The sequence below is a fragment of the Platalea leucorodia genome, assembly GCF_965183815.1.
Source record: "Platalea leucorodia genome assembly, chromosome: 15".
NCBI lineage: Eukaryota > Metazoa > Chordata > Aves > Pelecaniformes > Threskiornithidae > Platalea > Platalea leucorodia.
Genome location: NC_138837.1, coordinates 206,440 through 218,313, shown reverse-complemented (window position 1 = coordinate 218,313; position 11,874 = coordinate 206,440). Strand labels below are relative to the sequence as shown.

Here is an 11,874-nt window from a genome sequence, read left to right as displayed (position 1 = left end):
TACTGATGTAGACACATGGAATATTTTTCATCATAGACATTAAAGTAGTCTCTACTAGTTTTTACTGACTGGTCCTCTTTAATATTAAAAGAGAGAAATAAGGCTGCTTTATGCAGAGTAGCACTGATGTTCTCCATTTTTATCTCCTCCTAGGTCATTTCTATCAGGAAACAGCATGTTCCCAGAAATAAAGGAAAATAGTCTAAATTCAAGCAAGCTCTTAAAATAATCTAATGCATCATACAAATGAATGTCTTACTATGTCAGAAAAAAAACACATCTAAATATATTACACTAGTAATTCAGTATGCCTTAGGCTTTTTAAGTTCCTTGTACCTTTACTGTATGGCCTGGGATTCCTGCAGGGAATATCAGTGCCCCTTATTTAGTTACTGTTGTTAACGTTATCATTATTTTCTAATTTAACTCAAAAGCTTACTCCTTTCCATATCTGAAGAGAGAGGACACAAAACCAGGGACTGAAGTGGCCATTTCAGTGCTATTAAGTAACATAGTCTGGATACTTGGGATTAAAGCAGTCCAAAGCTTTTCCAGTGCACTAGTTTTATACTGAAAAAGCTTGTTTGATTGAACCAGAATGTGATAATTCCATTAATTTTTGACAGATTCAGCAATAAGCCCATTAAATTTTCTTCCAACTTGAATATGATTCACACTCCATTTCCAAGATGCCTTTTCAGCCTACAGATACACAGAGCTTCTCAAGGGAGGGAAGTGGGGAGCAGGAAGAGTGAAGGGAGTGGGTTGCCATGAGCGTTTTCCAAGATATTGAGGTGGGTATTTCCTGTGCTGATCAATTTCTCAAATTCCTGACTACTTAACGAGCTAGGAAGGGGATTCCCTACCTAGATTACTTCTTGAGTTGAGTATTTAATTTTCATTTAAAAATGAACATTTTCAGATTCTTTGCTTTTGTAGAAAAATACAGGTTTCTCACTTGCTGTTATGCCCCGGAGCACCAAGGTTCTTAGAAATACAAGATTTCCCAAGGATTTATTTAGGACCATATTTATAAATCGTCCATAACCACTTTTAAGCTCTTTAACGTATACTTAAGCTCCATTGATTTTAGGGCACTTAAATAAGTGCAATTAAGTGCCTAAAAATTTTACCCAATGAAGGAGACTAAATAGAGACTTCTCTTGTGATGTGTTTTTTAGTCATTAATGTTCTGTTACAGATAATTGTGTTATAGATATTTAAAAGATCAAAAATGGCCAAACCTATTTATTTGATCATCCTCTTTTCTGAATAAGAAACAACATATTATTACACAAATCAACCTTCTGATTAAGTGCTGAGTGCTTTTTTGTCTTTTTAAAACTGTCTAAATAGCCTGTCCCTTTTGTATATGGGTCATTCCAAGTTGCATATGACAAAGCCGCCTTATTTCTTCAGTGTGTTGCAGTTTTTGTTTTATTGGGAAAAATAAAGATGGGCCAACTTCATAGGTGACCGGGAGCTTTTATTTGCATGTGCCAAGTGTTCATAGGATATCTGAATTGTTTGGATAACACTAGGTGTTTGCCCTTTGGGAGGGATTGAAGAGAAAAATGGAATTAGCGTTCATTTGAGCAGTCTGCTTGGACCAAATGGGAATGCCTTTTCCTTGGATTTGTAATACTATGAAGTGGAGTTCATTGCTTTTGTTAAAGGCTTTAGGCTGAATGACATGATTTTCAAAACATTTCATAGTTGTTCCATTTGCTTTTCATACTGAGAATCTCAGCGATCAGCTTATATTTAAATCCATGATTGAATAACAACAGATCCTACTAATAGCAGGATACTAATAGCCAGTTATTTCTGGCTGTGAAAGCTGACAGTTGTCTTCACCAGAGTTATTCAATCAGCAAGGAGTGACCTAACGTTAGATTTGGCTTTGAGAACTAGTGAAAATACTGTAAAACAGCGGATCATACAAGTTAACTTTGAGTCAGTGATCAGAAGCTTAAGGTAAACAAAATAGATAAGAATGTGCCAATCTTAAAAAGGCAATCTTTGAGAAATCAAACTGATTAGTTTTTCAGACAGCGTGTTGTTCAATTGCTAAATTCATTTGCCACAAGAGCTTTTGAAACCAGAAATGAAAAAAAGTGTGTATGGAGGAATAGCAGGAAAAAGTGAACAGACAGATTCAGAAAAGAAACGTTATAAAGAAAAAATACCACCCAGACTTAAACACAAAAGTGTTTATACAAGATCTGTCTCAGGAAGTCCCTAAACCACAGCTCACTGCTGACAGGAAGCTACATCTGGAAAACAACTATTGTACCTTTGCCTGTTTCCTATATTCTTTTTCAAAGCATTCTCTGTTTTATGACACTGGATAACATGTTCAAAAACTTTGAAACGAATCAGTATTACAATATTTAATCATTTGTAATATTTTTTTCTTGATTCATGGGAAAAGCATTAGGAAATAGTTGGGTTTTGAGGAAAAATGAACAAAAAAATTGGCAGTACTCTTGAGAAAATCTGATTTGTTCAGAGGGAAAGCTTTGCTAGGAAGCTCCAGACAGGTTCAAAATTTTTTTAGACTGTTTCAGTGGATAAGAGAATGATTTGCACCAGTCAGAGGTGATATTGGGCATAAATTCCTGAACATAATTCCAGCTGGATTACTGGTAACTTTTTGTTTCACACACTGATATCTTATTTTGAAAGTTGCTTGGTTTAAGCTGCACTTATTTGTCTGTTTTTCTGTATTAGGCTTCATTGCTACAGTGACATAGGTGGAATGATTAATTCTAGTGATCCCTTAGAGTGAGGTTATTCAGGAAACACTATGGGATTGTTTCCCTCTTAGTTTTGGGATGGCTAAGTAGGAAGAAATGATAATATTTTATTTCTTGCATTAAACATAGATGAGAGGAATGGCTGAAAGTGAGTTAGTTGAGTTAAACAGGTTTCTTTGGTGTTCTAGGGGATAGTGACTTTCTGAGAAGTCTCAAATGTTTACAGACACTCTTGAGTGGCCTTTTGGATTAGCAGCCCTGCTTCTAAAAGATTTTCTTTTGAGGTCACCAGTGTGCTTGAGTGAAGAAGAGCAAAACTTTATATAGATCAGTGACAGTCTTTGTTTGCATGAGGTGCAACATGATGTTAGGCTGCTCAGTTCAGGATTTGACATATCAAAAGGTAAGAAAGAATGTCTTTTAGGATTTTTTTTTTTTCTCTGAAGCACATTAACTCAGCTGTCAAACTGAAAAGTCAGTTCACTTAAATTGTATTATTTTAATTTTCCTTTAAAAATTGTGAATTTTTAACCATGCTGAAATGTCACTGCAGAAGCCCTAGTATTTCCAGCTGTCTCTGCCAAGCTTTAGTAGAAAATGCTTGTCACATTGAGTCACTGTTATATTCTTTGTATTCCTAACGGGACTGATGTTACCCATTAGTTTAGTTTAAAGTCTCTTTGGAGAACAGGACTCTATACAAATAAATGGTGCTATGGTAGACCTGAGAAACCATGGGAAGGTTAATGAAGTTTGAAAAGTCTAGTCTATATCTGTAACACTCATAGAAGTAATACCACTGCAATTAAAAGCATTGGTACTTTTGTTAGTGATGTATCTTCTGTCACAGAAAGGCTATTTCTTTTCCTTTATTTCTAGAAAAAAAATCCAAAACTGTATAGAACAATGTTAGATATGAAAAATGAAGTGCAATTTAATGGTTTAAGTTAGCAGAGTGCTCTGCCTGAGGTAATGTTTCAGTGTTGAGCTTTTGATTAAAGAAGCAAATGACAATTATTCTTCTGACCAGCAAATGAAGCTCAGGAAAATAAAAACTTCCATCCAAAACTACTCAGTGAATTAAACTCAATTCACAAGTAATCTGGGGAAGACTAAAACCACATTTTATACTAATTTATTATTTGGTGAAAAATAATTAACTCCAAGCCAACTCTTTCTTATTTAATGGTTGTTAATATTTAAAAGAATTGAAGAGTTAGATTGAACAGTTTGAGACACGTACTTATGTTGTGCTTTGGGTTTGCTCTTAATCTTTGTTCTTATGACTCAGGACAGAAAATAGATATGACTGAGAAGGAAAAATGTAAGCATTATATAGTCACATTTGTGGATAGAGCTATAATAAGGAACAGGCCATTGTCACACACTTGGACCAGGGAAAAGACTGGTTCTTTCTAAACTCATCCAAGAACTGGAATGCTCACAGCTTCCAGTTTACCAGCTTTCTCAGAGAAAATGTCAGTGAAAAAAAGTTTGGGTTTTTTTTTTTCCCCTCTGTTTTATACATCCAGTGAATCTTCAGTAACCTGCCTTATATTTATTTTCCCTTCTTCTGTTTATTTATCACAATCTTTCACTTTTAACATATCATAACATTGCAGTATAGTGTCTAGTTTAAGATACTTTTGAATGTCTCAAAATAATGAAAGATCTGCATTTCAGAATGTACAGATGTATGCAGGTTGTTAGGGTAGACTGAACAACCAAAAATGCTTAGTAGAAAGGAAGCAAGCTATTATATGGCCTGGAAAGGATTTTTGTGTTTTAACTGTGAATCTTTTGTTAATAGAGTTTTCTAAAGACTGATTTACTTATTAAAAATACTTAATTATAGAGGTAATAACAGACAAGAAAACAGTTCTTCTTGTACTAATGACTATATGAAACAGATGTGGGCTTCAGGCTTAAATATCAGATGGCTGTGTGAATATTTCCTCATTTCTTACCGCTCTCATTAATGGGACAGTTCTAACTCGGGAACTGAGTTAGGTCTAGATACATGATAGACTTTGTGTGGCCGTAGTAAGACCAGAAACAATTTGATTAACCAACCACATGAGTTGCTCGAGGAAGCAGTCTTGGTAAAATGTATTCTTACTGATTTTGATGCATCTTTTTTGTTTATGTAAGTCTCTGTTAAATGTTGGTTTTCATTGATACTGGTTACAGCTTTTCTGTAACAAGACACATGCACTTTATTACAAGATGCACACTTTGACTCTGAAAACTGAGAGGGAAGTTTAGTGTGGGATTGGATTTTGACTAACCTAGACTCTAGAGCAAAAGGGGTAGACTAGTATTTAATTTCCTACTTAGGTTCTTTTTAGTGCTGTTCCTGTAAATTTTGTGAAAATAATTTTGATTCCTCTTTGATGCACACATCAAAAGTAAGATTAATTTCACTGTATTAAGAAAGAATATGTTGTACTGTGCAGCTATTTTGTTTGCATATGCTGGAATGATTCCCCACAGCATACTTACGTTTTACCTAAATATACATTTTACAAATAGCATTTTTCACCTTCATATTACTGTAAAAAGTATAGTATTTAGTAAGGGCATAATCTGCTAAAATATCTGTCACAATTGCTATTCTCTATCGTGATTTCTGTCAGCATGCATATAGTACAGTACACAGGCCAGTTCCATAGCCACATCAGCAAGTTACAGGGGATAGGAAAAAATCACATAGAAAACGGGGCCTCTGGAGGTCATCTGGTTCAACCTCCTACTCAGTGGAGGACTAACTTAAGAATTGGATTAGGTTACTCAAGACCTTGTCCAGCTGAGTTTTGTAAAACTCCAGAGATGGAGATTCACAGCCTTTCTGGGCAATCGGTGTAGTGCTTGACCCCTCTTAAAGTGATTTTTGGGGGAGTGGTGGTTTGTTTGGGGGTTTTTTTGGGTTTTTTTTGTTTTTTTTTCTTTTCCCTATTCTGATTGGAATTTCCATTGCTGCAGCTTGCATCAGTTGCTTCTTGTCCTGTCACAGTGCATCTCTGAGAAAAAGCTGTCTCTGTTCTCTACAACTCCCCAACACACTCCTTTTTGTTAGGGAAATAACTGCAGTTACTTTCTGCGCCTCTGGCCCCGTCTCTTCTCCAGGCTATGGAAGCCGAGTTCTTTAGGCCTGTCCTCATCTGTCAAGTGCTTCTGCTCCCAGGCCATTTTAGTGGTCCTGTGCTGGCTCCTCTCCAGTTCAACATCTGTCTTGTGCAGAGGTGCAGCAGGACTGTGCTGCAGTATTCCAGATTGGCCTCACCGCTGCCAAGTAGATATACAAAACTTATCTTTAAAACCTTTTTGTAAATGAACTGTATTCTGTTTGGTCGCCACCTCTGTGCACGTAGTAACATTGAATTTTATAAGAAGGCACGCTACGAAGCAACATTTCCTGCAAACTGCATGTTATAATCTACCTTAAAAATAAAGTTAAGTTTGTAGTGTTGCTTTCTTAAAAGTCGTAGGTGGCTAGAGGGTTACTTTTCTCCTTGTAGGTCAGATCAGGGATATCTAAACAATTGATGTATTCAAGCTAGTAGCTAAGGCTTAAATAGGTGTTGCACCTTCTGAGAAGGCAGTGTGATCTGAACCCTTTCTCTTTTTCTGGTGCTGGTGATCATTATTTCTTTTTCTAGATATAGAAGCAGCCAAAAGAAACAGGACAGTATAGGAGATGTTCTTGGCAGAGGGTGGAATTAAAAGTTGTATCAGTGCTGGAATTTTGTTTTGATTTTTGTCAAATGAATGCTTTATTTTAAAGATGCTCATGCCTTTCAAGGGACTTGTTTAGGAATAATGTAGTTGCTCATTATATCCCATTGTTGAAGCTATTGCTTGTGAGTGGAACTACTTTTGTGCTCATGCACATACTACAATATTGACAGTGTAGTTTCCATTAGTATTGTTACCCATTTTTAAAAATGTATTTGCCATTACTGTAAGTGTCAGTTGGAACAAATCTTTTAATATTTTAGATTGTGTTCTGACAGAGGTATAAGACTACAACTATTTTTACTTTTTGTTTTACTAATTGTACATAATACCATTTGTTGTTTACAATTACATCTTGTTTGCCATGAAGTAAAATAATTTTTAGAATATTCACTGCAATTATTGAATTATGTGGGGGTTTGTGTTTGATTAATGGAGTTGTATATTAGAGGTATGCTATGCATAGGTGTTACATTGACACAATTTTTGAACCCATGGAGTACATTTGCCTGAATGATCCCTAAGCTTTATTCAGGTGAATGCTGTCTACACTGAAGAAAACTTACTGAAGTAGTTATTCCAGTGAATGTCTCAATTTGGATGTGATAATTCTGGAGGAATGCTGTGCCTGCTGTTCCAGAGTAAATATTCCAAAATAGTTTGTCTATGCTTTCTAGGCATAGACAAGCCCAGAGTGGTAATGTGGCCTCCAGTACTGTTTTCTGGTTCTGAAACCAGAAAAGAGAGAAATTGATGTTTGTATAGTAAGCATATGCATGATTATTTGTATGAGAAGAAGTTAGTTTGTGATGTTGCTGAGGTTGATTGAGCCAAAATAAGGTGCTCCCTCTAGCTGTACACTTTTATAAGGTCAATTTTGCATATATCTCATGATAAAAGAGATTACTTGAAGTACTTGCTTTATTTGCAGTTAAAATCAGTGTCAGTTGTCTGCTTGTACATGCATAGCCTTGCTACAGCAATATAACTGCCATACTCCAAACTGTCCTACAATAATAGATGTGTAGGCATATGCTAGCACATTTATCACATCTATCATAGAATAATAGAGTCGTGGCTGGAAGGGACCCCTGGAGATCATCTGGTCAAACCTTCTGTTGAAAGCAGGGCCATAGGTTAGGTTATCCAGGGTCCTATCAAGCCAAATCTTGAATATTTCCAGCAAGGGAAGCTGCACTCCTTCTCTGCGGAAGCTATTCCAATATTTAATTGTTCTCACAGTGAAGAATTTTTGCTTATATGCAGACAGAATTTCCCCCATCGCCTCGTGTCCTGTTGTTGTGTATCACTCTGAAGAGAGTATTTCCATCTTCTCTATAACTGCCTTTTAGGCACTGGAAGACTGGTTAGATCCCCTTCCTGCACCTTCACTTCTCTAGGCTGAACAAACCCAATTCCTTTAAGATTTCTTCCTATGACAAGTTTTTCAACCCTGTAGTCATCTTGATGGCCATCCATGGGACCATCTCGTAATTGTTTAATGTCTCTCTTGAGACATTTTATCATGAATACACTTCAGTGTGCTAACAGAAACAATAAGTAAGATAGATTTAGTTCAATCTACGTTTTAGTGTTGGTAGTATTAGTGTGGATTTTGCCAAGCAGCTTTGCTGTCCTAATGAGAAAATGTAGACAGAGGCTATACTCTAAATCCTTTTCAATGAAGTCGCACCAGGGAACAGTTTTGAGATTCTGATTTAAATATACATATGCAAATCTGCATCTGCCTCCCTATTGAAAGTGTAAATAATAAGCAGAGGTTCTCAAGCCTATCAAGAGCTGAAAAGTTAATTGATTGTATAGTTTACAGGTTCAAAATGAAAACAGTTGTGGCCCATATTTTCATGTCAAGCTATTTCTGGCAACTCTCATTGTAGCAACCATCAGTAAAATGCTTTAAAGCAATTTAATTATTTAAAGCTCTAATTAATATATTTGTAATTCATTTAAGAGAGGCATCTATATTTTAAAGTTTCCCTTTTTCCTTATATGAGGATTTTTATAAGGAAAATTCTCTTGATATGTTTTTAAGATGCTTCTCATTACTCTCTTTGAAAGACAGAAGTCATGTGGTTTAAAGCCATAATTGTTTTCCCTTTCATGTAGATGAATGTTCACAAAACAACAACAAGAAGACTGGCAAATACAGAAAATGTATCTTTCAATTAATCTTTGTGTTGAAGAAATAATGTTCCAGAACACAGTCATATTAGCTGCTTCCCCTCTTGGTGACTTAACTGGCAATATCGTTAAAGATACTGCTTTTACCTGTGTTTTTGGAAAAAAGCTTTTGTGGTATTGTGAGTATTCACACTCTCATTAGACTAATGATATGCAAGGGAAGCTGCCAGAGAATGGCAAGAATGGCTGTTTTGGAATTTGGAACTGTGTAAGTAAAAATTATACAAATCTTTTTAATTGAGAACATTTTTTGTCTTTTTGACTGGGCCTCATTGCAGTTCTGCATTTGTGCGTGTGTGATACTGATGCTATGTTCTGGCTAGCCGTCATCAGATAGAAGTGATAAACCTGGTCGTAATCCCACCTTTACTTCCCTCTGAGTGATCCTGTTCACTTGGCCACTGTGCCAGCAATATGTATTAAAAATCGCATGTTGTTGCCTTGGCAAAGATTTGTCTTCAGTTGTTTCTAAGAGTACTCTAAGTCCTACCAAGGTTAACCAGTATATATATTTGGTTTTGTAGAAAAATTTTCCAGCCCTTAGTCCATGGAAAATATCCAGTCGTCTTGAAACCAATGATACCACAAAACTGTTGGCTTTTCTGACTATGAGCTAATCGCCTAAGAATGGTGTCTTTGGTTTTACAGACTGCTGACTGTAGTGATTTGGACTTTCTACCACTTAGTTAATTGATAAGTTGCTTTCTCTCTGTCCTCTGCTTTATTTAGTATCATACAACCACACTACTGTATGTGGGAAAAGACTTTCATAAATATAGCTGACTATGAATTGGAAACAGTTTTGTCTCTTCTGGTTTTCCTATCAAACCAGTGTCATTACTCAACCTTTGGGGAGAAAAAAGGAAAAATAATTACTTTTCATAGGTTCCCTTCTGTTATGCATGCCAGTTACTGCGTGTCTTGTAGGCACTACTACTTGTACTAAAGGAATGCTCTATACCTAGATATCCATGTTACATTGCAGCATATGTGCATTCAGGGGCTTCTGGGTTGTGAATATCTTTAGAAAGTGTATGTGATGGTAAGTAGGGAACTAAATTGTTCATCAAAACATTTAACTGTTTTTTTTCTCTCTTCTTATAGCATGTGTTTGTGGTTGTCACAGTAACAGTACAATTTACCAAACAAATATGGAAGATTATTATAGTACTTGATCAAAATGTTAAGTAAGAATAACAAATTGAAGTCCCCAGGCTAATCTGAAATACTTCCCCATCAGCCAATTATTCTTTGTTCCAAAGCAGTGAATATCTGACTAACAAAAACACCATACAGTAGCTGTTTCCTAACTTACTTGCATTTGCAGAATTGCACGGACCCTTAGCAGAGCACTATGCACTATATGTCAAGTATACAGTAGTGGTGTGCTTTAACCATTTAATTTTGGGTTTGTTAGCCCTACTATTTCACAGGGTAGTTTTATATCAATCATTTAAAAAAAAAAAAAAGTAAAGACACAATTGAGTGATGCAAGTTTTCAGTCTTTATCTGCACTGTTTTTTTACAGTCAGTTTTGAAACAGTGTGTATTTGTGAGACAATTTTAGGTACTGTAAATTTTGGATTACACCTTGTGCCTGCAAATTGTCATAAACCCCCAAAAGAGATTTGAAATTCTGAGTTGTTGAGAATAAATGGTGCTGCTGCTTCTACAGGCTGCACATCATTACATATTTTCTATAAGGAATTTAAAGCCCACTTTTGTTAAGTCTTCCTGGTCATAATATTTATTTTCATGAGGTCTTTCTGACAGGGAAATGCTATCTCTCTCACTGAACTCTTGGAAAATAGAGGGTAACAATAACTTGCCCAGGTGAAAGAAATCTGTGACAGAACAGAAAATTTGAATCCAGGTTTTCTGACGTCTAGGTAAATGCCTTAAAAAACAGATTTCCATTTGTTTCTGCTACTGCAGTTTAAAGTAATACCATCCCAGCTTTTCTCATTGGTGTAACTTTGTACCTGTGATTTACTGGACTGAAAGTATTTTGTCTTTCATAGCACGTTATGTCAGTCTTTCTTAATGAGGAACAAATCACACACCATAGCTGTTCATGAAAATTTTAAAGCTTATATGCTTGAGCTGAGGTTCATCAGAATTGGGTGAAGCTGAATAACCACTGATTTCAGAAGGCTACTACATTTCAAGGTCACTTTTTTGTTGTACTTCAGTTTCCTGGTCTTTAAACTGTCAGTTATGTTACTGCTTTGTTTCAGCTCTGCAATAAAAATTTAAGAGCTAGGTATTATAGTTCTCTTTGCCAATTTAAAAATAATCAGTCCCCTTTACACAGTGTAATTTCCATTGATAATTTTAGTCCTGGATTATTTGACCCTGCTTTTCCTTAGTCTGTGTTATTATTTCCATAATACCATAAACTAATGAATACTATGTTGTCTGCATACAATATCCAGCTGCAAAATTAGTTCTAGTAACAATGGAGAAAAGTCAGTATCACTGGAAAATGTTTTGCCTGTGGAAGCAGCTGCCCATGAGCTCACCCTCTGGAAAATATCCTGATGGCTTCACATCTTAGAGAGCTTTTTTCAGTGCACAGTAGCACAAATGTAAGCCAAGGTTTGAAAAGCTAGTGCTGTGTGTTTTCTTTGGCATATGGCAACCCTGAGCCTTCCCTTTGAGAAGCAGGTCTTAAAGTCTTTTGCTGAAGGGAATAATTTTGTGATTCCTCTGAGCAAAATAAACTGATTCTCATCTCTTCTTGTTACCACGTCATATATATAGAAAAGTTTGAAATGCCACTGCCCATATGAAGGCTGGTAACACTAAAAAAATAACCCATAACAAACTAATTATCCTTCTTGCTTTAAAAGGAGCAAGGGAAAGGAACACCATTGAAAAGGTGTCACTTGATGTGTATTTACAAAGAGTATGTTCTGTTACATTCCAGCATGTTACATTCAGTTTAATTTTCTTTTTATTGGTATCAATCAGTTTGGTTTCTTTCTTCCTGCACACCACTACCCACAAAAAGCCCATTTCCTTTTATCTGGAATTTACAGGACCTATGGTAACCCCCCCCTCATCCTTTTTGTTGCTCATGCATCTTGTTGGTCCTCATCTATATATTGTCCTGGAAAATTTACTGTTTGTCCTGAAGAAATGCTTACGACTACTGATACATATAGAGCAGGTGTTT

General features: G+C 36.0%; 1 protein-coding gene across 8 annotated transcripts in view; it reads left to right on the top strand.

Annotated features, from left to right (window-relative positions):
- RALGPS1 (Ral GEF with PH domain and SH3 binding motif 1) overlaps positions 1-11,874 on the top strand; it is a 155,317-nt gene that overhangs the window by 96,489 nt on the left and 46,954 nt on the right. The window lies entirely within an intron of this gene.